Raw genomic sequence first — 27,160 nt, 5'->3', positions numbered from 1 at the left:
AGGCCGGCCCTCCAGGGCCAACCTGCGTGCCTGTGCTCTACAAACCTGGCTATGACCTGTGTTCCGTCATTCACTGCAAACTTCTGTCTAGGAACCTGAATTTGGAAACACCTGGATATTTGGAATTGTATAGACTCAGGCATTGCCATCACTACCACCCTAAGCCCTGTTCAGGAAGCCGTCTCTATGTGACAGGCATTGTTCTAAGTGCATTAGAGGTAATAGCTCCGTCAACTGTCACAAAATCCCTATAGAGAAGACTCTAATTATTGGGCGATTACAATAATCACCCCATTGTTGAACACATTTGACAAATTATCAAAGAGGAGCACAGAGCAGTCACTTTCCAGCAAGAAACAAGATTAGAACCTGGCCATTCCCACCGCTGAGTCAGGCCACTAGTCCAGACCCTTCAATGAGGGGAAAAAAGCAAACACTCTGAAATAGGCAGGGATATATTTCAGGAAGTATTAATCTTTTATTATTATTTTTTATTCTTTTAACTTCTTTAAAAGCTAAGAAAACTGTAATGAAATTGGGAAAGAGGATGTCTGCTGCTTGAGAAAGACTCCCGTCTCCTAAATCTCAGCTCCTTTTTACTCTACAAAGATCTTTTTTTTTTTTTTTTTTTTGGTGATACGCGGGCCTCTCACTGTTGTGGCCTCTCCCGTTGCGGAGCACAGGCTCCGGACGCGCAGGCTCAGCGGCCATGGCTCACGGGCCCAGCCGCTCCGCGGCATGTGGGACCTTCCCGGACCAGGGCACGAACCCGCGCTCCCCGCATCGGCAGGCGGACCCCCAACCACCGCGCCACCAGGAAAGCCCCGAAGATCTAGTTTTATTTACGCTTCCTGAACGCAGCCAAACAGTGGGGACTGCCGGGATTTGGACTCTGGCGGGAGATCGCAGAGCTTCTGTTTAGATCTCACTGCTTAGGTTAATGCGTCGTGATTCCTCCACAGGCTGTTTCCCAGGATGCTGTTATTTCACTGTCTGCTGGGGAAGAAAATGTCCCCGTGAAAATAAATGAAATGCAGCAGTATTTACAAATCCTGAGTCAGATTTCCATCCTGTCCAACAGGATGAGAATTTGACCCATTATTTACACTAGTAAGCTGAGAATGACATCAAAAGCTCTCTTATGAACTGCAGGGGAGATAATGATTTAAGTGACTTCAATCTAGACGTGTGCTTTACAACAGAAACGTGTATCTGCTCCTTCTACAGAGGAGAAGAGAAACAGCATTGACCTCTATATTTAACGGGCAGGACACCCAATTCCAAGCCTTGTTTCTAAATATCCGTGGATTCCACATCTCTATGCTTTCACTTAGAAATTCTGCTTGCCCTGGAGAAATAGGATGCATATAATGGTCCAGGGAGAGACAGAGCGCTAAGTGGAGGTGGAAACACCCTGAATGCCTGAAGAAGAGAATTCAGCGTTCTTTATGCTGCCTGGAAAGCAGATGTGATCTCCTTTCTCCCGGTCCTCCTTTTCTCCTAAGACACACCCCACCTCCACAGATGCAGGCACACTCATACTGATCACTCATCACAGGGGTGCTGTAAGAACAAATGAGAGAAAAGAGAGGAGAGGGTGCTCTACAGGGAACTCACTGTCATCGTTGTCATTCGTGTTATTGTTGTATTCCAGGGTCTGTTTTTTCTGGGCACCAGGAGCGTGGTATGGGAAGCATCTAAGTGCTGGAGCCAAGGAGGGCTAGAGGTGAAGTCGCAGCGCCACTATTCACTGTGGCTTCCTGGGCAAAGCAGGAGCTGGTCTGACCCTTCACTTCCTCATCGGTAAAATGGGTATGAGCTTCCTTCCTATCAATGTCAGTCTGTTCCATCCCTTTTTTCTATTGGAACTAAGCTCAACTCCCTGAACAAGATTTACTCTGAATAAGATTTACTGTAATTTAGCATTTTAAAAAAATAACAGCTTTCTTGAGATATAATTCACATAAAGTCCACCCTTTTAAAGTGTACAATTCCATGTTTTCAGTAAATCTGCAAAGTTGTATATCAATCCACTGCTATCTAATTCTAGAACATTTCACCAATTCCCAAAATCAAAATCATAGCCATTAGCAGCTACTATATTTAGAGTACAGTTTACTAATCAACATCCTGTTCTTCTTCAAGGTCTAAGAAATCTTCTCCAAAGTCCACACTGAATTACTCCTGAACTTACAGTCGGCACCAAAGTGTCAGGCATTTCATGTACACCCCTCTGGGGCTTCCAGATTGACAGCTGAAATCTCCCCAGCCTCCCCAAATAGATGGTATGCTCTTGCAGTGCAAAGGCCATACTGCCTGCATTTTCTTTCCCCCAGCACCTCAGCTCAGGGCTGAACACACAAGTCGGCGCTCAGTAAATGCCTGGCTCCTGACCGACTGGCCAATCACCACTTCTTCCAAAGACCAGCATGTCTGTCATCTGTCTGCTTCTCTGAATGCCAGTGCCTCCACAAGCTGTCATGTTCCATGATTATTCTCCCCAGAGCGTGTGCTGTTAATTTTTCATCTTAATGAACTGTCCAGTTGAGTTTAGCAACGGGAATAGTGATAGAGGCACAGTAAAAATGGCTTATTCCTGCTATCGTCAGAAGCCTTCTCCCCACAACACTGGCACATAATTGGAATAAAATATCTCAATGGCTACAAACATCATTTGTCAAGAATAAAGCGGGGTAAGTGCTATTTCAAAAATTCCTACTCACGGGCTTTATAAACACGGGTTATTGGAACGTTCCTCCAATTGATATTTGCTCAAGCATTTAAGTGCATGGCTATTATTCTCTCTGTTTGCTTGACTGAAACCACTTTGGATACCAAGCTACATGTCAGCCCCAATTTTCCAGAGTATTACAGATGCACATTCTTTCCTGGTGGGATTGGGGTCAGGCAAGCCAGAGCAGGCCCGAAAGGCCTGTGTTAATGTGCAGATGCACATGAGAGAAAGCCATGATGCAGCTGTTGGCATCCCCAGAGTGGAGTGCTCTGGGAACCGATGCCACTCCGATCTGAATGGTGGCCCAGGAGGAACTCAGAGCAAGAGCGAGAGCAAGAGAGAGCGAGAGGGAGGGAGAAAATGAGGAATAGAGAGACAGGCGTCTGAAAATTCTGAGCAACCCAGCAGCACGGAGGAGCTCACGCTCCAGCCCTCGGCCCCCCACAGTTTTCTAAGACAGGCAACCCACCATCATATTCCTGTCGACCCATAAGAGACACATTCAAGAATTAGGTGTTGGTTTAGTCATTCATTTAAGAAATATTTACCAAGCTACTACTAGTGTGGACCACATTGCTCTGGACGTTGAAAATATAGGGGTGGGCAAGGCAGACCATGTCTCTGAACCTCGAGGGGTTTAGACTCTCATGGGGGAAACAACTAATAAAAAGGTAAACCATGAAAGGGAATAGACATGATATTCACACATTATGATGACTCCTGTGAAGGATAAGACAGAATAATGAAATACTGAATAACCGAGGGGTGGGTGTGCCTTTACAGGTTGTGACATCAGGAAAGGCCTTGCATAATGGAGAGCCATGCATGTGAGGGAACAGAAGGTGCCCTGAGGCTTCTCCATTAGGTGGAAGTATCGTGCCTGGGGTCCACAATACCTTTACGGGCTCACAGGAATGTTTCAGTTTCTTTTAAGGTCAGAAGGAAAATTGACCTTTGAGGGTAAAGATTATATTCATCTTCATACCAAAGCAGCCATAAAATATAACATTTAATTCTTTTAATAGAAAAAGGAGCTCATAAAGGCAAAGATGCCCAGGGCCCATGAAGACATATCACGACCCCCAAGGTACCAGGGCACTCAGGAGTCAGGAACCCCACCTGGAAGAGAGGATCCTTCACAGCATCTTCAGACAAATGGAGACTGAGAAGGAGAACTGATGCAAGAGGATGGAGTGTTAAGCATCATGAAGCACAGGTACCCTCAGCAATACGGTATGGATGGAACGTTAACTGGGAGGGTGGAATAGGGGCTTCAAGAGATGAGAGGGGCTGGGGACTGGATCATGTCAGTCTTAGGAGCCAGGCGGAGGAACCTGCAATTTATCCTGTGAAAGACCACAAACTTCTGAAGCTTGGAGTTTTAGACTGAAGGAACTTGATACAATTTAGACTGTAGAAAAATCTATCCTGCTGCAGCTCGGTGGAGGAGGACTCGGGAGGAGATCAGGGAGCCGGATGTGCTCCCATGATCCTGGTCACCAGCGACCCTGGCCCCTCCCGTGTGAGCACAGGCTGCTCCCTGCCACTGTGCGGTCCAGCGTAAACCCTGGACAAGAATGCAACTACACAAGCGACAAAGGCTTTTTCTTTGCCCAAAGCATGATGCGAATGGTTTAGGGGCATTGAGTAACAATGCTCCTGGGTCCATTTTTCAAGTAGAAATTCTGAAAAGCGATTGGGAATGTTGAGAGATCCAAAATAGCATCTGTTATGGACAGAAATGTGATACGTAAGGGAACTTGCTAGATATTCATTTAGAGAGGTTCCTTCTAGCTCTTGCAGGTATGTGGCCAAACTCTTAAACATGTTTTCTTTAAGAAAAAAAAAGTATAAGAACTGTTGCTATGGAAACCTAACATCATTTCAAATGGTGCTTAGATTCTAAAATTCAGAGCCTCTTGAAAAGATGAACTCACTGGCCCCTCCACAATTTTTCTAAAGCCTCCAAATGGAGGCATTTGCCAGGTGTCAGGCTGCAGTCTTCTAGATTCTCAGCAGACACAGTTAATTGGTGGCTGATTTTAATGTCTTGTTACCCTTCCTTCTCTGCTCTCTCCAACTGCCTTGAGCTCTGCATGCCCCACAGGGCACAGGGTAATTTGGGTTAGTAGCTTCTGGAAGAAATGGTGAGTCTCTGGCTTGGAAATCACATGGGGCTGGGAGGGCTGCTGGGCAATGGCCTGATTTTTTCCTGAAACATTCTGGGAGCAGCTGAACCTTCCTGATGGGCCCAACTGAAGAAAACAGGTAGACTTAGAAGGGGGTCAGGGGAGCCCTCTTCACTGGCATATGAGTTCCATGAGAACAGGAACTGCAGTAATCTTAGTCACAGGTGAATGTGTGGACTTAGCACAGTGTAAGCAGTTAGTAAATGTGCTTGATATATGAATAACTCAATTACTGAATGGCCAGGAAGTCATTCCCTGGTGATTCCACCTGACCCCTCTCAGGTTCACCTACTTTCTTCAGCCCAGATATGTTTATCACCCCACAGACACTGAGTACCCAGCCTGCAAAGAGCATGCATAGGTCTTGGCACAAAGCATGAAAGAATGTCACGGTGTCTTTCAGGAATTATTTGATGAGTGAATGAATGAATACCTGAAAACAATCCTCCTGGGCCCAGAGCACTTGACGGCAAAACCATATCACACTGTCTTCTTGGGTTACTTCCTGCCTGTCACAGTATTCAAAGTCCCTCTCACGTTGAGAACAAACTATTCCTTGCCATGTAATGCACGGAGGAAATGCACAGATAAACAAGCAGTGTTCAAGTGCTTTGATCTTTAAAAGGAGGGAACCCTACACCAGCCTTTGAGATGCCGTGTTGACTCTGACAAGCAGAACAGAAAAGTCACACTGTCTACATGGCTGGTTGCCGGAAATGAAGTGGGTAGATTTCAGCGGGACTGTCTGTTCCCATCCTGGACCACTGGGTCCAGAAGGGAAGTGTGCGGAGAGCGTGATCACCTGCCTGAGGCTCCCCTACTTGACGAGACAGGGGAAGATCCTTTCCCAAAGATGAGCATCAAGTGGGTAGCAAGTGGCCCAAAGAGGGGCCCCTCCTGCCATCTCCATCCTGGGGGTCCATTTGCTGCTTCTGGCATCTCAGGGAAACTGACAAAGAGAGGAACGTATTCTTGGTTTCAAGTACATCTTGGTTATCTTGCTAAGTAAGTGCTGGGGAGAGAGAAGAAGCTCACCTAAGTGTCTGGGTAACTGACCTCCAAGCTGTACCTCGATGAGGCATTACGTTCATACAGCTGTTGCATGGAACATGGGGGAAATGATTTAAAAGAATCAGTGACTCAAGATGAAGGGTCTATAAGAATTAATTTTACTATTTTTGCAGCTTTTCTGTAGGTTTGAAATGTTTTAAAACTTAAAGAAAGCTTAAAATCAGAGAACAAGCAACAAAAACAAGGGGGGAAACTTAATAAAGTTTTCTTTTTAAAATCAAGGTGTAGAACAGTGTACGCACGAGTGTTTACAGTTGGATACCACCTACGTATACAAACATGGAGGAAGCGAGTACATGGGCGTGTGGTTGTAGCGTCGTAACTGCCTGGAAACTCTCTGGAGGGTCACACAGAAAACTGAAAATAGTAGCAGCCTCCAGGGAAGGAAATTGAGAGACTAGAAGATAGGGATCGAAGGATGCTTAATTTTCTGTAGACCTTGTAACTGTCTTACCTATTGATATAAACAAACAAACAAACCACCTAGTCATGAATATTTTGCCTCAAGAACCTCTGCACTTTTCTCTTTGCTTGAAAAATCCTTCCTGATTGTCTCCTGGTAAATTCTGACTCATACGTCACATCTAAACCCAAAGGTCACCTCCTCACTGAAGCCTTTCCCGATTTTCTCTTATCAGAGTCAGTCCCTCTGTGCTCCTACGAACCCATGGAGCTAAGAACCTCTAAGCCATGGTTATTTTCTGCTGACCTGGCTCCACCACAAGAAGGGGTGCTCTTTAAAGATATGACTTTGGTACAATTGTCGTGTTGATACATGTGCATCTCGTTCATTGCTGTACCGGCACCTAGTCCAAGGCCTAAAGTAGGAATGGTTCTCAGGAGATGATTGATGATCTTCCTGTCCCCACGGGTTGCCTCTCACTCAGTGCCTACATTCAGCAGCACGCTGCGACCTTAGCCGGCAGCACCTAGGTCTGTCTCCCTTATAACCCACGTGGAGATTTATGATATGACCGCCAGAAGAACTGTAACATAACCACCATCCAACTTGGTTAAGACCAGAAGGCAAGACACCAAAGAATTGGAAGAGACACACTGGAGGCACTACGGTACTGTACTGGGGCGTGGAGGCCCCAGCTCTACACGTCGCTCATCGTTTGGCCCTCAGGAGGTTCATTCACCTCTCTGAACCTCCGTGTCCTCATCATAAAAGAATCAGGACAACGGCACATACCAAAGTGTTGGTGACGTCAAACAAGACAATGAACATAGAGCACGTAGCACAGTGTCTGCACATGGGCGTTGCATTAAACATCAGCTCTCACTGTCCTGATCAGGAGGGTCTGTGCACTTTGTTCACCGTTCCTTAAATAAAGCAAGATTACAGAACCATGGCTTCGGTTGAAGTTTGTCCTTTAGTACTGATTCTGGCAAAGGTGGGACATGTACATTACCTGGCACATGAGAGCTTCCTGTATCCCTTAGTTGACTGCATTAGTGACAGTCACACTGTACACACTGAGGATCTGCAGAGGAGTCAGCAAGTGAACTGAGTGTCTGTTTATGATTCTCAGGGCACCAGCTACAGACAGATACTTGGCCTCTTTCTCCACAGTGGCCTATATCCCGAAATAGGAAATGTGCCTTCACAGACAGACCCAGCAGGCAGAGGGGTTAGGAGGCAGGCTGCTGACGTTTCACACTGTCAGGGACAATGCAGAGCCTGGTGGCTGCTCCAGCGCAGGTGAGCTGCCCCCCCAGGGGGCTTTTTGGGATTGATTTTTATGCAAATGTTTATGCAAATGAAAGGTAATTGGGTGGCCTGTGATGATTAGCCCCTGCTGATTATCAGTCAGGAGGGTCTCAACGTGTGTATACTTTTCATGAGGAAAACAACAAATACTTTTCGCTTCAAGACGTTCGAATCTGTGCCCCAATGCCCTACTAAAAGCTCAGTGTGGTAGCGGGGCCAGGAAGCTCTGTCCTGTAGCTACTCAGGTCATTCCTCTCCTGCTCTGAGGAGGTGTCTAAGTAAGAAAAATGTACCAGGAACGGAGGTTCAAGTGGATTTCCCTAGAAGTCAGCCAGAGAGTTGATCCCTAAGTCCAAACCACTTCACAACCATTTGTGAAAAGTCTTTCTCTCTACCTCCCATCCCCCTCTCTTCCCTTCCCACTAGGATTCTGAGTGCTTTATACAGAGCTCCTTGACTGTAAGCTCCTTGAAGAAAGGGAAAGAGCCTTTCATCCCTGCCTGTATCCTGGCACATCACAGGCACTTGTTCAAGGAACACGGCCATCCTGAATGGTTTGGGGATCAAGAATCTGAGTCTTGAGCCAAAGTTGTAGGTAAGTTTCATTTTGCCCTTCCAAAATCTTATAGTATGATCCAAGTCCTTTCCTGCCTCTAGGCAAAAAAAAAAAAAGAAATCCTATGTCTAAAACAAGAAGATTATCCTGAAAGATCAAAGGACTGTTCCATCTGTACCATCCTGTGTTTTTTTAAGGGTGCTACAAACATTAGAATAGTTTACCTTCCTCTCCTTGGAATAAGAGCTATGCAGAACTCTTCGAAACAGGCTGTTCTTAATTTCTAAGTGGGAAAAAAAAAACACCTAAACGATTTCCTAGAAGACAAATTAAATTGAAGTACTTTCCATTTAACTTCTGACTCTGTTTCATTGATACCTCATTCTAATTGTCCCTATTACCAAGAAAAAAAGGAAATGTCAGCCGCAAGTCCTACTGAAGAATTCAAAGGTCGAAGGAAATGAAGAGACCCATCTGGCTTGGCAGAAATGAGATGATCATCATTCACAGGCATTTCCAGAGGAGGGATGCGTTCCCTCTGCTGAGCCAGGCTTCAGAGCAAATGAGTGCAAAATGTGCTAACATGAGAGTAGTTGGCCACATAATTTCCAAGTCATACTGGTGCATTTGCAGGAAAGCATGGCTCTGCCTTCACTAAGAGTGTTTTCATTCATTGGTTTATTCCCATGACAAACATTGGCCAGAACATGGGGGAAAGAGTAGGGGGGCTCCCCAAATTGAAATTTTGTCCCAGAACAAACCCACATTAAAATATGAGTGTAAAACACCTGGAAAATCACCAAAGATTTACACGCCCCAGTCACAGGGGCTGACCATCTAAGTAAAAATAGCTTGTGTGGGCTGCAGGAAAAGTCTTAGCCTTACGTGGAGGAAATGTTTTTTGTCCATAATGGACCAGATTAATTCTGGGGAAGACAAAAGAAAGGAGTAAGCAAAGATAAAAGCTCTGGCTAAAGTCAGACCTCCAAGGATAAAAACGTCCAAGGATAAAAGTATGGCAATATGGCCATAGGCAAGTTACTTTTCTAAAACTCGGTTTTCTCATTTGTAATATCTTGGATATTAATAGAATCTATCACAGTAGGTTTTTGCAAGGATTAAGGGAGGTGATACCTTTCAAGACCTTATGTGCCTGACATATCGTAAGCACTCAATACCTGTTAGCTGTCAACATTGTGACTTTTCTCTCTGTGGTAACATCAGGTCCCCTTCTTCATCTTCTATTTAAACTATACTTAAAGTCTCTATTCATACATTTAGTAAATATTTATTGAGAACCTACTTTGCACCAGATACAGTGCTTGCAACTGGGAGCCTGGTGGTTCCAAAATAAGGCCAATCCTCAAGAACCTTCAGGTCTAGCTGGGAAGACTGACAACTAAACAGGCAATTACAACCCAATGTGGGAATCACAGTAAATGGTGTAATCTCGATGACTAAAGCCTAGGAGACACCCAAAGCCCAGTCTTCAGGGATCAGAAAGAACTCCTTAGAGGTAGTGAGGTCCAAGTGAAGGTATAAAATGAGTAAAACTTAGCTTGTGAAGACAGGGAGATTACTGGGCTTTGGGGAAATAAAGGTTGTGCCTTATAGTAGATCCTAGAGTGGACGTGTACAGTGAGGGTGGGTGTGCAGAGAGCAGCTGAGAGTGACTCTGGACAACAGAACAGTGGCCCCATCAACAAAGGGTCCTAGAAGCCTGAGAAGGAGTTCAGATCTGTAACATCGAAAGCGATTAAGTAGCAAAGTAACATAATCTCTGGATTTAGGGACACTGTTCAGGATGTGTGTGAAAGATGGATCATGCTGGAGCTGACAGGGGGAGAAGTAACACTGGAGGCAAAAAGATCTGTTAGGTGGCAGCTGTGGCAAAATCTTGGAGAAAGGGGATCTGGCTTGCATTTGGATGGTGGCAGTGGGGATAGAGAAAAATAAAAATGTTTCAGAGATAGTCAGAGAGTAAATCAACAGGAATCAGTTGCTATTGGGGTAGGGGTTGGGAGGCATGTGGGATCCCTCCCGCGTTTTTGGTGTGGGTGAATTTTGGTGCTATGGCTGAAGTGTGGCACACAGGACAAGGTAAAGCTTTAGAGGAGAAAATCATGACTTGCATTTGGCCCCCGCATTTAAGGCACTTGGTGGACACACACGTGGAGATGAGCCACCGACACGTGGAAGGATGGGTCTAGGGCACTAAAGTGTGGAAAGTCATGCTGGTAGAATTAATTCTTAAATTTTTATCTGAATATTTGGATATCCTATAAAATATGGCTCCAGTTACCACTGAGCAGATAAAGGAGGTAAATACATTCATAGAATCCTAAGACTTAAGGACTGTTAGAGACTCTGGATCCAACCACCATTGTGTCCCAGAGAAGAGCTCCTTAACCTAGGGGCACACAGACAATGAACGGCAGAGTCAGGTCTTGGAGTTGAAGTCATCCTCCTGGCTTATGATCTAGTGCTCTGTCTTTTGAGATCTAAAAGGTTCAGCCTCCTAGCGATCTCTTTTCCTCGTGGGACGTAAGCCACCTTGTACATATTTAGAGGATTGTTTTCAAAAGAAGAAAATGGGATAAAAAACAACATGTCGGTTGCCTTAGTCAGTCTATCCAGCTGAGCTCTTGCTAAGGAATTATAACCCCCTTTAGTTCCTTCTTTCTCCTCTAAACCTTCTACAGTCAAAAAAAAAAAAAAAAAAAAAACCCAAAACAAAAAACTGCCATCATCCTTGTACGGGAACATAATAGATGCTCCATAGAGATAACCCAATAACCACAGTGAATAATCACATTCCTCAAAGCCCAGGCCTACTTCCCTGTCAGATTCTACTCTGGATTTGTGAAGGTTCAAACCACCGCAGGTTTATGCGATGGGCCTGGAAGCCATCGTTTCCATCTCCACAAATACAGTTACATTTGAAACACTCAGTAACGCCGGTCCATCTTACCTTCTTCACCCATTGGATACTTGCTGCCAATTTCTATAACGCAAAACTCCACCCATCTGATTGGTCATTCAACAAATGGCAACAGGAATGATCGTCAGGAGGCCACTGAGCCGAATATACAGTGATTTCTGCAAAAAGTGAAAGGATCGTCAGTAACCTAGAGGTGACATGAATCAATAAAGTGATACACTAGTAGACACTGGGGGTACACAGTTGCATAGGACACACTTTTCTCAGACAATAACGGTCCAGGTGTAGAAAGATGTAAACAAATTATCACAATTGTGTGCAAACTGGGAAAAACTTGTCATGGATTTAGAGGTACCCACAGGATGGTTTGATGAACCATTTGTACATCTGGAACTTTGATAACAAAGATAAAAGCAGTCATACATCCAACTTCTTATAATACGCTACATACTTTACACGCATCTGCTCTAGCACTAACGACAAACCTGTAGGGGAGACAGGAAGTCTTAGAGCCGGTTGCTGATAGAATCCACATTTTACTGGCGTCCAAAGCAAGTTCCTTCCCTCCTAAAGGGAGAAGCACTGTTCTGGTGCTGTCGAATCCTCACGGAATGACAGACTCAAGGGCAGAGAGTGACAGTGGTGGCAGTTGTGATAGGAGATGTCATCCCCATGCTGGCAAAGCAGAGCACTGGGCTGACAGAGCTGCAATTCTTTGTCAAGATGACATTCCTCTCCGCCCCCCTCCTGCTCTGCACCACATTCTGGAGTTTCTGTGTGGGGCTGTGTTCTGCCTCGATTCGGGTCTGATTCATCTTCACGTCTCCTGAAGTGTCTAACACGTTTCCTAGCCCAGAGCAGCTGTTCAATGTATATTTGCTGAATGAATGAAGAGAGGAATATGGAGTGTCTGAACAGCTGTCGTCTTCCAAAACCGAGGCACTGAACCAAGGAAGGTGCGGCTGGCATAGCGTCCCTAACACAGCAGCATAAAGGAGTTCTTGAATGTCCTTCCTCTCCACAACTTCTACCTTCTAGGATCAACTTGGGCTGCACTAAGGGCTTAAACAGCTTCCTACTTTGACTTTATTATCTTTCATTTTTCCTAAATCCACTTTTCCTTGCCTCATCTTGGTTCCACCTAACAGCTCCTCACACACAATGCCTTCTCCAAAACAAACAAGGACAACAACAACATGTGAAAAACCCTCTGGTGAAGGGCTGAGGATGAACTGTACATCTACTGAAATCTGTTCATGGCTCCTTGATTTGGTGACTGTATCAAGAACAGGAAAACTGTCCTAATGTGTGCTATTTCCAGGATGTCAAAGATAGAGTAGCAGATGCACATGGAGTCATAAAAGATGCACATGGAGTCACAGGGGGCAGTTCATTCAGCACATAACTGATAAGGAAGGACCCAACTTGCAACCACATTGTAGCCAGTTTCCAGCAGCCCTCCCCCAATGAATCACACGCCCAGACATTCATGCCCTTATGTGGTCCCCTTCCATGTGACTCCGAGTTGCCCCTGGGTAACCAATTAAACACTGCAAAAGTGATACTATATGATTTCAGAAGCTGAGTCATAAAAACCTGGTAACCTGTCTTGTGTTCTTGGAAAGCTTCCTCTGGGAGAAGTCAGCTGCCACGTCTGAAGTCTGAATGCTCTAGACCTCCATGCTGTGAGGAAGCTCCAGCTAGCCATGTGGAGAAGCTGCATAGATAGCGAGAGAGATGCCCAGCCATGTCTAGCTGTTCCAGGCATCCAAGCTGAAGAGCCAGATGGTAAGCCAAGGTGCCATCTTGGACATCCAACCCACTCAAACCTTCATGTGACTCCAGCCATCTGACTACACAGCATGAGAGCCCAAGCAACAACTGCCCAGATGATTCACTCAACTCAACTGTAAGAGGTAATGATAAATAGTTGTTATGAGACACTAAATTTGGGGGTGGTATGTTACCCAGAAATGGATGAATAGGAGACCATAAACAGGGATGGAACGGGCATTTGTTGCAGTCCTTACCAATGTATTCTCTTTAAATGCATATATCCACTCTGGGTATCATGAACTCATCAGGGTATCTCACCCCACCACTCAAAAAGGTCAAACTCTTGCCCGAGGTGTACAGCCCATAACACCCAAGGTGGGATCAGAATCCAGCAGTGCAGACTCCATAGCCTGTGTTTCTTCTCTGGTCTCCAATCAGTTCATGATACAGCCATTGTGCTCTTAAAAGTTTACTTCTCTAATCTATAAAAAGGAATTGAACTCCCACTTGGCCTTGCATTCTTTACCTCCCTGCAAAATGTCTCCTTTAAAACTCCTTTCACCAAAAGCTTGCACTGACAATTAAGAGCCTTGGAAGGAAAGCAAAAATAAATGGGTGAATTGTCTATGATTCTGATCACTGCAAACATTTGAGAAAGAGGGCTCTGGGTTCTGTGGACAATGTCTGTAGTATACAATTATACCATCTTTCTTAGAAAAAAAATGAACAGAAGAAATCTAAGTTGTTTTTGTGCTTTTAACAGAATTGATGGGAAAAAAGAGTTCATTAGGTTTGAGAGGGCTGGGCAGGTATAGTGCAGATGTTCTCTTTCTGCATTGGTGTTCTTGGTTGGAATGTTCATTTTCCCTCTCCCCCCAGACCTTCCCCACATCTAATGACTCCCCCGAGGCCTGGAATCGTGTGGTCCCTTTTGAGACAGAAAAATACAATGCAGCCCTGCTGCACGCACTCCTACCTACTCTCAGGGCATCTTCCCTTCATTTCCCAAGGCTTGCATGCCATCACGGGCCCTCTTCAAGTACGGGAACCACTGCTCTCTACCAGCCCCTTCCATTGCTGTGCTCGGCTACCCATAGTACTGAACCTCTTAGAGGCGAAGACACTCCATGCCATATATTAGTTCAGAGACTGAGAAATCAGGAAGAGGAACACCATGAAGCCAAGGGTGTAAAGTGGGATGGAGAAAATACTTGGCAAGCATATCAAAATCAAGGAGGAAACTCAGGGACAGATGGGGATGTGACTGTGGCAAATTTCTTTTGCTGAGCTCTGACTGTATTGAAGACTCAGTACATGCAGAGCCATATCCTTCCCTTTGACCCACGAGTCATGCTGCCATCCCTCTCTTAGGATTTCTGCTCCAAATCAAATACCCCGGCTTATAGCTCTCCATGTGTGGGTCTTCTTCCGGAATGTGGGCTCAGCCCGGGCAGGTGTGTGCCAGGATCATTGTCAACAGCACTCCAGCAACAAAAACACCAACATATAGTGCTGTGGGGGAGGATAAGGGCTGAAAGTATATGTGAATTAGATTAAAATAGTCCCCGCCCCACTTACTCCATCAGTGCATGCTTCAGGATCCTCAGGCCACTAACTGTGCATATATAGGTATGACACAGGGGTGATGGGTATAAAAGGGAAAGAATTGCCATTGAGTGGAGCAGGGTAGCCCAAGGAGAGAGTGACAGCTCCATTTTACAGGTGAAAAAACTGAGGCTAAGTGGTAAATATCCAAATTCATAGAGCAAGGAAGCAGCAGAGACCAAATCACTAAAAAATCTACTTCTTTCCTGCCAGCTTTAAGAACCCACAACGAGATCTACTTCCCCGGGTAAAGTATGCCCGTTTCTCTCGGATGTGATAACATAATTTCTACTTTTTGGTATAACAACACAACAGGGAATTTGAGATATTTTGGTATGGAGCTGAGTAATACAAACTATGATTAAATACATTACTATTAAACGATAAAATATCAGGTTTTTGAAACTTTTATTGGGCATAGAAGTCAAGCAAAGGCCATATACTTTTCTGTTGGTCTGGAAACACCAAGTTGTTTTGTTGATATTGCTGTGTGTTCTTCTTGCTCCACAGACAGGAGAAGGGGCACAGGCAGTAGAGCCTGGGTTCCCTGCAGATGCGGGCTTCTTCCTTTTATGGGTGTCACATGTTCCTGACATTGTTGAAGGGATGAATAAACCCAATTAAATACTCACCACTGGGTGTTTTTCTTTCCTGTTATTGCCCAAGTTCCAAAACCATACGGTGAAGCATATTTTATAAGATAAATTGGTAGATTATGATTAAAATAAATGAGGGAAGAAGCTATTAAATGTGAGGGGACAGGACTTAAAATCCAGGCTTTGCCTCTTCCAAGCTAATTTGACTTTGGCAAGCACTTTTTGAGCCTCAGTTTCTTCACTATAAAATGGGGATATTAATAACTCTTTTGTAGGATTATTGTAAAGAACAGTGACAATAAATGCAATACCTCACTTAGAGTAGGCACTCAATGATTATTAGTAGCTGTGATTATGAAAAGGTATAGATGGTGCTTTTTCAATTGTGCACGATTATAGCATTAGTTTTACCTTTTATTGTCTATTTGCTGTTCACAAAGCCCTATGGTAGATGGAAAAGCTTTCATATATTGATTAATAACCATACATTTGTATATATTAATATACATTCACGGGATATATAATTAATATTAATCTATGAGCATTTTTCCACACCATTCCTTTTCAGATGAGGAAACTGAGTTCTTAAAGAAGTTCAGGGATCCCTCAAAGTACAATGAATGGCTCAGCTTAGACCTCTGCTCCCAAAGGACTTCAAGGGCTGCCAGCTGCCCACAGCTCAGGGCTCCCTGCAAAATCTCGAAGGCCGGCCACTCACTGCTTGTACAGGGATGACGCCCAGCGTCTGGCTGTAATTACGGGAAAACATCCATAAAGAGTTCCTGGGTTACAAATGGATTTGACACAGTGGCCCTTTAAATCAAACTCTTAGCATGATTATCTTTATTTCTCTTTAGTAGTTTTTCTAAGTAAGCCATGCCTTTAGAGGCACCTAATACAAAGTGACAACCTTTGCCGTTTTCCAAAGCACCGATGGACTGGTGTAGAGAGAGTCCATTGTCACCATGGTAATTACCGCACAATACCTGATGGCCAATGGACAGTCAGGAGGCGCAGGCAGCAGCTGAATCCGGCATTGTCCGGGCCCGATAAAAAGATTAGAAGCCCTGAAAAGCCGGGGAGCGGGATCTCACAGCTCTTTTGCTGGGCCCTGAAAGGCCCATTGTGCTGTCACCATAAATTCTGGGTTCCCCGGGCACTTGACAACTGAAGCCAGTGACAATAGAATTCTTGTGTCCAACAAAACACTCCTTGTCCAGTGTCAGTCTTATCAGCCGCATTTACAAATGTCTTTCGTTGTACCCAAATAATTCCCTATTAGAAGGGCTATTGGGAGCAGAACTAAATAAATATTCACAGCCTTTGTAATATCTTTGGGAAATGAATAAACAAACAGTCATCTAGCATATGAGCAAACCTCCTGCTACTCTACATTTTATCCCTATTTCTCGCCTAAATGATGGAGTTTCGCTTTCTCCCCTTTAACATTTTAACAATTGCAGTGCTGGGAGCTCCAGTTTTATTTGTCACCCACCACATATCCCCAATATATATAGCCTTGGTGCCTGTACGTGCATTTTTCTTTTAATTAATCTTCCCAGCAGCACTGGGCGGGGCTTGTTTTATTCCGTTCCTACCTCCTAAAAGAGAAGGGAATTAAACCTCAGAGAAGTTAAATAACTTGCCCAAGATAACAAAGCTAATTAGCAGCAGAATGGGAATGCAAATCTAAATTTCCCATGCTCCCAAAGATCTGCCTTCCCACTTTGCCATGATGATTTCTCTACTGAATAATAAAGGAATTCAACCTCAGAAAAGGGGGAAAAGCTAAACACATCCACTATAAAGATCACACACACACTTAAGTCTATTTATATTGTTATAGAACCCGGGAACACTTAGAATCGAAGGAAAAGAAAAAGCCTTTCTCCAAGAGAGTATATTTTATTTTTGCCCTAAAATAGCAGCACTTTTGCTTTTTATTTATTTACTTTCTTGGTGGGAGGGGGGTAAGGAGGGAGTGGCAAGCAAGTAAAAATAAATATAACCCAACTTCAGGAGAATTTCTGGGATATCTACTGGGTCATTTGGAAAACTTTCAGAAAGAATTGCTGGAGTAAACAAAGCAGGTAGGGCATACGCAATCACATCTGTTCTGGAACAGTATTTACCTCTTCCATAGTTTATTTAGCTAATTTGTCTCCTTGCCGTGAATGAACAAATAGCTCAACATTTGACAGTAAAGCACAGGACAAGACAGAAACTTCCTTCTGGGTAGGAGCCACCTACTTCTTAGAAGGACAGCAATCTTTACGTAAAGAATTCGAGAATATTTAAACTCTAAATGGTTCCCTACCAGGTCAGGAAATGCCCGCACTGGACGACAGAGCTTACGCATTTCTCGCTCGTCTGTCCTGGCCTCACCTCCTGCCCAGGTGAGCCCGGCAGGCTAAGCACCTCTGCTCCTCCCTGCACGTACTGTTCCCTCAGCTGAATTCCCCTCCCCTTCACGGTTGGTATAATGGTGGTGGGACTCTACGCTGCTCCCTGTGCTGGACTCGGAGGGCTTCCGGATTCCGTCAGAATTCCGTATTACGTCTTGATTTCTCCCACGGGTAGAGGTCCTTGTTATTATGGCTGTCTGCCCCTTCCAACATTGCCTCCAAGGAAGCTTTGAGCTCCCTGAAGACAGAAATCACATCTTATAGTCATTTTTGTCTGGCCTGGGTCAACCTGCTAACCCTCTAAAGGGCTTGGCCTATTGGAGAAATAGAGAAATGGTAGAGGTGAAACAGAGAACCACCATAAAACTATTTTTAAAATTCTGAAACACTGAAAATCTATTGCCTTTTTATCTACTTGATGTCAAATGACAGATAAAATTCGTACTTTTTTCAAAGGACTATAATAATATACTCACTTGGCCCATATTATTTAGCCTTGATAAAAGTAATATGGAGCTGTCCACTTTGTTTTTTAAAATAGTTAAGATCGGTAAAATGGACTATCATTTTGTAAGCAACCGGCTATTAACAAGACTGGGTAACCAACAGGTACTTCCTGAGTGACTGACAGTAAATCCATGTGTTTGTACATGTACTGAGTTTGAAAAAGTGTGATCGATATTTCCCAAATACCTCTGATGCCAAGTGAAGCATTTAATCACCTTTGAGCACTTAAGGGCATGATTATAGTCACGTACATGTGATGCTAACTCTTTCAGCTCTTCGACACCCCCAGGAGCTGCGTGTCATGTAGACACAACTTAATCCAAACAGGTGAGATGATTTCTAACATTTACTGAGAGTTTGCAATGTGCCAGGTCCTGGGCTAAGTCCTTCCCTATAATATATAATTTAATCCTATAACAATCTGATACATCAGGTACTATGATTATATTTCATAACTAGGAAATTGAGGCACAGAAATGTTGAATAAAGTGGCCCTCATTCACAAAGCCACTAAACGGCGAAGTCAGGACACAGGCAGTTTGAACCTATAGCAATTCATCCAACAGCTACACTCAACTATTTTCTCCAGACATAAATTAGGCCACTAATTTAGGGAAATAGTCCAATGATTTAAAAAAAAAAAAGATCAATGAATGCATCACTTTACCAGGCCAGAGAGAGACAGAGAGAGAGAGGGAGAGAGGAAGAGAGGAAGAGAGAGAGAAGGAGAGAGAGAGAGAGAGAGAGAGAGAGAGAGAGAGAGAGCAAACATTGATGAATCACCACCCCCAAATGAAATGATAACAGCAAAGCCCTCTGACTATGGCCCAAGGCCTGAAACAGTATCTCTAATGTTTCATCAAATCTGAGCAACTTCCATACAACCAAGAAAGCCACTTATTTGCAACTCCTCATATTCACAAAGTCAGGGAAGTATTTACACACACACACACACACATGCACGCATGCACACACACACTGCAGACTTTCTGCTATGTGCTAGAAATAGCAGATGCATTTTCATCTTTATAAACTTCTTGTCCTCCAAGGCCCTAACAAAATGATTACCTTCTGACAATTCACCTTCCTTTCCCAACTTTACACACACAGCTCATCACAGCATCATCCCTACCAACCATTCAACCTGTCCATCAATGTTTCTTGAGTATCTGCTATGTGCCAGATCCTACTCAGGACCCGAGAGTACAAACAGCACAGCCGCTATTTCTGCAGAGTTAGGATGTGAACAGAAAAATAAACAGCAAACCGTAGTGACGAATGACACAGAACATTTAAGATGGTTTGAATCTTAGGATCCCTTTAAGTCATCTGTGATGCTCAATCAATATCTGATGGAATGAGAGGCAATACCTACTGCTTATAATCTTTATCAACCATTTTGGCCTTAAGTCCTAGGATACCTCATTGTTTTAGGGAATAATTACATTTGTCTGCCACCCCCAATCCCTGTGAGCTTATGAAGAGCGGAAGCTCTGTTGTCTGCAGTAATTTTAGCTCCTATAGCACCCACTGCATGATTATCTGCATTTGCTACAAATCTTAAACACAGAGACGCAGACTTGAAGTTTGAGGGACATCACAAATCACGGGATGTAAGGGCAAAATGGAAACTCGGTGGTGATCTAATCCAGTGATTCTATTAATCGTGTTTAGCAGAGACTGGGTAATTCCCAGATACCCCAAGGGCTACTGCAGGCTATGGTGGGTGAGGGCAGTATGGGTGGAGGGTTCTGGGATCCCCACAGCTTCCTCCTTTCTTCTATTTAATTCACACAGGCTCTGGTTTGTCCATTTTATACATAGCAGGGTTGGGAGTAAGATTTTGTTCACAAACATCTGCATGAAATTCACAGAATCAAGAGGGGAAAAATAGAAATAATGAATCCAGGAGTTAAATGACTCCTTGGAATTTTTACAGAACCTCATGCTGAGTGGATGTACATGTTTAGATAGGGACAGATGTACACAACAACAGACAGATGACTAGACAGAACACATACGTGAACAGGTGACATATTACATAGGAAGTGGGGGTGGGCACAAGGGATTGGAAAGAGGAGGGTATTACAACAGTAATGGGATGTACACTGAAGGGAGAGAGAGGTCTTCCTAGCCCCACTGTTCCCTTACTAGAACACTGCCTTCTCCACAGCTCCCACCATTCATTCATTTATTCTTTCCTTCACTGATTCAATAATTACATACTGAGTAGTTCTATGTGCCAGTTTCTTTGCAGAGATAAACACATAGAATTGGGGGGCCGAGTTAAGGTGAGACAGAAAGGTAGGGGGAGGGAAGGAGGATGGAAGGAGGATGGATCTGATAGCTGCAAGGTGAGCGGGGGTCCTGACATTCCCTGCCTTCCCTCTCATGCCCGACACACGGGGACAAATGGCTTATCCAAAGCAAGCGCAGAGTGACAGAGGAGGCAGGCGGGTGAGAAGAATGAAGAGAGCTCCCAAAATAAGACACAACGAAAGGAAAGGAGAGGAGAGATGACAGCATGCTTGGATCTATTAGACTGTCTATTTTTAGTGGCCTAAGGAAGATCCTCTCCAGTGACCTTGCCGAATTACGACACAAACAGAATTAATGACAGCTCTCCCAACCTTCTCTTCCAAGTCAGCTCGTCACCAGATCACTTCTGCAGCCACATCCCCTAAAACTCCATAACGTCCTTTAAGGACTAATCCTCACAGGCTTTTGACCTGAACGTGAGCAGATGGATTTACTTCAGCTGTTTTCTGCCTTTCTGATTGTTTTTCCTGAAGAAGTTTAAAGACCAGGTCAGCTTTCCTAAGTACTCAGCTTTCAATGTTTATTGCTGTGGTGGTTTTGCCTGTCAGTTAAATGCTACCCATCTTCAGAAATGAGGAAAATGCTCCTGGCAATCAGGAAAGATGCTTGCTTTTAAAGGCATCTTAACTATCTGAATTATTAAAACTAGAAAAAGGACCAAAACAATTCTGGTATTGACCAATTCTAGGCTTCTCTATGCATGTTTCAAGTGTCCTTTTTTTTTCTTTAAGGAAACAGAGCATTTGAGCTTTAACAAGCTGATGGATATGGAATAACTGACTTGAAGTACAGGACCTTCTAGGTATTGCAAATCTTTTCTAATCCCGTTTTATTTCACCCAGATTCCCAATAAGAATTACATCTTTCTATTCACATAAAGCCAAAATTGCCTTCTTGTAATAGAACAATTTTTAAGTAAGACACAGTATACACCCTGCATGAAATAGCAGTCCTTCCCCAAAGCTGAAATTATGTGAATTGTAAAGCAATGTGGAAGAACATGTTGGGATATTTCAATGTGGTTCATTATGAAACACAGTCTTTACTCCAATTATGATGATGTAAAAATATTCCTGACTAAGTTGAGTACTGGAAGGGAGGAGAAAAATAAGGACAATTTATGAGTCAGAGTGAATGAACCATGAGTGTTTTTTTTTTTCCTCTCCTCCTCATTTCTTTATAATTTAAAAAAATATTATCTGTCCTAGACATAAATTTGTAATTTTATAGTCTCATCATGCAACTCGAAGTGTCTCTCTCGCAAGGAAGGTATGTGAGCTGGCCACACCCAAAGTGAACTAGTGGTCTAATAACTGAGATCCCTCTATCAATTTCCGGTACAGCCAAAGAAAACCCCAAAAAACAAAAAACAAAAAAAAACCCTATTCTGTCAAGAGGTACCAAAAGAACTAGCCAGTTTATTCCAAAATAGAAACAGGAAAATAGTTTACGATACTAAATGACTGAATCATCGAAGTGTCAAATTAAATAAGGATACCATCAATTTGATTCTAAAGTACCCTGTGGTATGGAAGAATCCAAGAAGGGAGGTCAGCAACTACCAAAAAGATAGCACGAGAGGATTATCCCTGGAGGCCCCCCTTCATTTCATCCAGTTCATTCATCTAACACACACCTGCTGACCTCCTAGGGTGGACGTGGGAATGTGCTGGAGACTGGGGACAAAGGGGTGGACAAAATTAGACCTTGCACTTAGTGAGCTTGCATCATCATCTAATTTTGGCTGCTCTAACCTCACGCCTGGATAGAAGTACCCAGAAGATATCTTGAGATGTGCCACCTAGCTCAGAATAAATTAGCCAGTAACAAGGAAATGTGCTGTGATCAACACAACTGGCCTGCACGTCAGGGGTGCTGAGTTCAAGCTCAGACGCTGACACTGTGACCACGGGCAAGCCTCTTTGCTACTCAGTTTCCCCATCTAAGCAATCAGGAGGTGAGTAAGTTGAATGTCTTAGGAAACTTGAAGCTCCATTTATTCTATGAGGCAACAGACTCATTTGTTGAACAGACTCATTCAGAGACTTCAAACTAAACTATAAACAGAGACTTCAATCATGTATTATATATTTGAAAGTTGCGAAGAGAGTAGATCTTAAAAGTTCTCATCACAAGAACAAAAATTTGTAACTGTGAGGTGATTGATGTTAATTAAGTGTGGTAATCATTTTGCAGTGTATACTTATATCAAATTATTATATTGTACACCTTGGACTAGTACAATGTTATATGTCAATTATATCTCAGTAAAACTGAGGGGAAAATCCTAAACTAGAAGCAGTAGAACATGGAGAAAACATAGGGCACTCTCCTGCCCACAAAAGCAAACGCCTACCCAGTAGAAAAGAAAAGGAAGGAATTCAGGGAGTTGGTGACTGAAATATCCATGGGAAAGCTTTAGAGTATTATAATCCTGAGTTCAAATCCTCTGCCTTGTAATTAAATGGGTGACCTGGAGCGAATGACTCAACTCTGTAACTCTTGTCAGTTTCCTCACGTGAAAAGTGGTGTGTCTCTAATGCCTAACTCACCGGGTCGCTCTGAGCAGGTAAAGAGGTGATACACTCGAGGCACTCGGCACCACTCCAAACACACAAAGGGCGCTCAGTAAATTTTACCCAAATTAAAATGATGAGTTAACAGGAATATTATATATTGGAAACTCCCACTAAGACTCCCGCTAATCTTGTTCAATTTTCTATCCCCAGCACCTGGCATAGGTCAGCCATATAGAAGGTGCTTGGTAAATAAATAAATGTTAACTCTGATTAACTCATACTGATTGGAAACTCTGATTGACAATTATGTATATATGATTAATTAAAAATGAGAACACAGATTGGTTGTTACTTTATAAATGCAGTTTGTTAGGGGGAAAGTATCTTTCAAAATGCATGATAAAATGGTGTTGAAAAGGTCAGACACCGGGATACACCGACAAAACCAACATCCCATGTGGCTTCTGAGATCAGCAGAGGCAGAAGCCAAAAGGCATGAGTCAGGGACCAGTTGGAAGCATGTTCTGTCCCAGTAACTGTCCCGAATGAGCTCTTCATTCATTGAACAAACAGTTCAAAAGGTCCTTTGAGTAACTCCATGGTGCCCTTTGGCAGAAGAGAGGCAAACAGAGCTGACACCAAGAGCAGAAAATGTGAGCACCCGGGCTTGAGAGAAAGTGCTCCAAGTAGAAAATGAAAGGGGGTGGACGCAGGGAAAACAGCGGGCCCTTTAACTAGTCTGCGATACAAAGCAACGGGACTGCTGTCCAAAAGCAAAATCCCAACATAGCAATGGAAAACGCCAGCCTTCATTCAGGCAGCTGCACAGCATGCACACGCACCCGCACACCTGGATGTACGTGCATCCACACACATGAATACATGTATGTATGCACATGCAGAAATACACACCCCAAGGAGGTAGAAATGACTCTAAAATAAGAGTCCACTTTGAATCACAGTGAACCAGCCGTTATGATCCATTTATTATGATGAGTAAAGAGGAACGTGGTGGCTCCCTGTAAGTAGGTCAGGCACCAATTGGTAGTCAGCTCCACAGACCCAGGAAGATTTAATGAGGAGGAGACCAGACAAAGACAGAGATGGAAAGAATGCCCCAAGTGCATGTCCCCAGGCACCACAATCTGGCAACGGGGCCCAGCCCACGTCAGTTCTCTCACAGCTGGGCCAAAACAAACTTTTGGAAACTCCTAACATAGGATCAACAGTCCAGGCTGAGACTTGAGCCTTGACTTTGGCAGCAGCAACGCCCAAGCCAGAATTAAAAACAAACCCTGAATCGTATGGAGGTCAGGACGTGAGTAGCAGGTATAGAAACAGTGCACAGCATACAGAGAGGTACGGAGGGGACAGCTGCAACAGCGTGGGCAAGGCATACATAAAACGGCACTGAGCTTGTGTCCACAAAAGCCAGTTCCCTTTGCTGGGATCTCTGTGCCACTATTCCTGTCCCTCATCCAGGCCGGCCAGCGTCGCTGGCATCTTCCCCCCCGGGCTGGCAGATGGAGAGGCCAGGCGCATTAAATCCAGTGCCTACTCACTCCACCACCACGAAGGTCACCGAGCTGCAGCTGGCCACCTAGAGTCTTCCTTGAGAGGCAGGATCCGGTGGTGGCAATGCCATCTCCAAGGCACCTTTCCTCCTCGATCTTAGGACACCTCCTGTGGGGACACCGAAGTCTGCAGGGCCATGAGAGGGTGCAGCCCAGCTTTGTACTGGACAGCCCAGAGAGACAGCCTCCCAGGACAGCCAGAGAGGCGGCCCCGATCCCTGGCATTGCTGGCAGCCCTGAGAATGAGCCACTGTGGCGAGACACACACCCACTGCTAATGAGTTCCACACAGACACCAGCCGGAGAGGCAAGAGCAGGGGCTGCAGCAGAAGCAAAGACGGGGTGGGGCAGGGCCACATGGGGCCCACTTGGGCTCATAGGTGCTGCCGGCATAGCAAGGAGGACCCTGAAATATTTGTCTTCCCTCCAACTAAATAGCATCTTCTCCCCAACCCACTCCTGGCTTAATTAAAAAGAAAATGGCAGCCAAAATTTTATGGACATTTTTAAAAGGCAACTACTATCGTCTATTACTCTCATTTCATTGTTTTATTAAAGAGCATTTTAACATAAACAAATGTAAAAAGGGACATTTTCAAAATAAAGACACTTGGCAACCTAATACTTGCACACTGAAGGAATAAAAGCGTGCATAAATTTGCTTTATAACTTTGGATACCATATAAATTCATTTTTCACATTTTATTTGTAGATTTGTAAAGCAGTAAAGAGAGCAGTCTCTGGAGCGAGTTGCCTGGATCTGAATTTGTCCTCCTGTAGTTACTACGAACTGGACAACCTCAGACAAGCTACCTAACTTCTGTATCCCTCCATCTCCTCATATCTAAAGTGGAGATAAAAACGGTACCTCCCTCATAGGGTTCTTGTAAAAATGAAGTAAGTTCATTCATGTAACGCACTTAGCATACAGCAAGGCCTCGATAAACGTTACCTACTTACTGTGATCATTATCATCGTCATTAGTATGATCTATGTTCGGCAGTCGAACTGAACTTGGAACTCAAATGTTCAGGTTATAATGGTACATTCTTTGTGTATAATTACAGTTATGGAAAATCCAATAATATAGAGGTATGCAGACCAAAATAGAAACAACTCAATGCAATTTCTCTTGCTGAAAACTCAGACTATCTAGAGAAAACAAGAAATCAAAACTCCCAGACCTTCTCTAGCCTTTTCTCCTGCCCTCTCCCCCAAGGATCCAGAAAGGAGAATACTGCAGATGTTCAGCTACCTTTAAAACTTTTAAAAACTATTTTTAAAATATTGCATTAAATAATTGCTCATGTTGATCACTGCATTTTGGGGCACTCAAATTTTAGACCCTGTTGAGTGACTCCCTCACTTCATCCTGGCCCTGGCCTTGGCTGGGAGGTACTGGGCATGTCACCTGGGGACAGTAGTAGAATGTAGTTCTGCTCCAGCAGATGTGGGCGAGGGGGCCGAGGCCCTGCATATCTAATAAGAGCCCAGGTGATGGATATGATGCTGCTGAGGCTTGGGTCACTTGGGAAAGGAAGTAAACACCTGAGCTTCATTTTGGTGTGTCTCTTTGATGTCATGGTCATTTTCAGACAACTTGGAAATTCTTTCATTATTCATGGGAACCTCTGTTGTTAAATCTGCTGCTAAGTCCTTGGACCCAGAGGCAGGGAACATTCGTTGTTTTGTTTTGTTCTAAATCAAACAAATAGAATAAAGCAAATACCCATTGACTTCTGGTGACTGCCCTTTGGGGAGTTCATTTAACTTCCTATTTCCCTTGTTCCTCTGCCTGGCTGTGGAAGCAGGCACAGGAATGTCACAAAGGACAGGATGGGGGTGTGCATCAGTTAGCACTGCAAAAACACCCAGGCTCCGTAGGGAATAAGTTGCTGATGACAGTAATAAAGCAGCACTAGTTCGACATGCCCGAATTAACTCTTTCACTGCCCTTCCGTAAAATTCCAGGGAGGAGCAAGAACACAGGTGCTTTGGACTTAGTAACCTGGGGTCCAGGTGACGGTTCCTTCACATATTAGCTGTGTGACCTCAGGCATGTGACTTAACTGCTCTGAACCTTCTTTTTTTTTAAATTTGGAATGTGATACTAATGGTGTCTACCTTATAGGATTGTTGCTGTGAGATAATTCATATAGATTTATGTGCGACGCGTGAAAAATAACATTACTTTTCCTGAAGTCCAAAAAAAGCACCCAAGCAGTTAAACATCAATAAGAAGCTCCCATGGATGTATGCTGTGTGTAATTTTCACCTCTGTTTCCAAGTCCAACCCTGTCTCAGAAGGTGTGTGTTCAAAATAGTATTTTTCTGTGTAAGCCTTTCCTAATTGTTATACAGAATAATGCAAAACTTATTATGGTGATATTAAAGCATCTTCCATCCTTGGGTGGAAGAAATGGTTAATATATTTTTTATTAAAATGCATGTACCTGGAAATATCCTTTCAAAAGGAAGAAAGCACCCCTAAACACACACACACACACACACACACTCACACACACACACACTCACACACACACACACACACACACTCACACACAAAGTTTACCGTTCTCCTCCCTCGTATCCCACACCCTGTAGCACAGAGCACTGGGTCCTACACATGGTGGATCCTGGCAAACACGAGCAGA

General features: G+C 43.9%; 1 protein-coding gene and 1 long non-coding RNA gene across 3 annotated transcripts in view; one reads left to right on the top strand and one right to left on the bottom strand.

Annotated features, from left to right (window-relative positions):
* CDH11 (cadherin 11) overlaps nucleotides 1-27,160 on the bottom strand; it is a 140,996-nt gene that overhangs the window by 72,613 nt on the left and 41,223 nt on the right. For both annotated transcript variants that reach the window (XM_079908740.1, XM_079908739.1), the window contains exon 2: nucleotides 11,236-11,363. The gene's annotated coding sequence lies outside the window, so the exon portion shown is untranslated. The remainder of the gene's footprint in view (nucleotides 1-11,235; nucleotides 11,364-27,160) is intronic.
* Nucleotides 1,664-26,454, top strand: LOC307179512. Its single transcript, XR_013825418.1, has 7 exons — nucleotides 1,664-1,812; nucleotides 2,146-2,693; nucleotides 3,760-3,950; nucleotides 8,135-8,303; nucleotides 12,831-13,121; nucleotides 21,145-21,215; nucleotides 25,219-26,454. It is a non-coding gene; the product is annotated as an uncharacterized lncRNA (long non-coding RNA).

Source organism: Stenella coeruleoalba (genome assembly GCF_951394435.1).
Source record: "Stenella coeruleoalba genome assembly, chromosome: 20".
In the NCBI taxonomy this organism is placed as follows: domain Eukaryota; kingdom Metazoa; phylum Chordata; class Mammalia; order Artiodactyla; family Delphinidae; genus Stenella; species Stenella coeruleoalba.
This window is presented reverse-complemented; position numbering and strand designations above follow the sequence as displayed.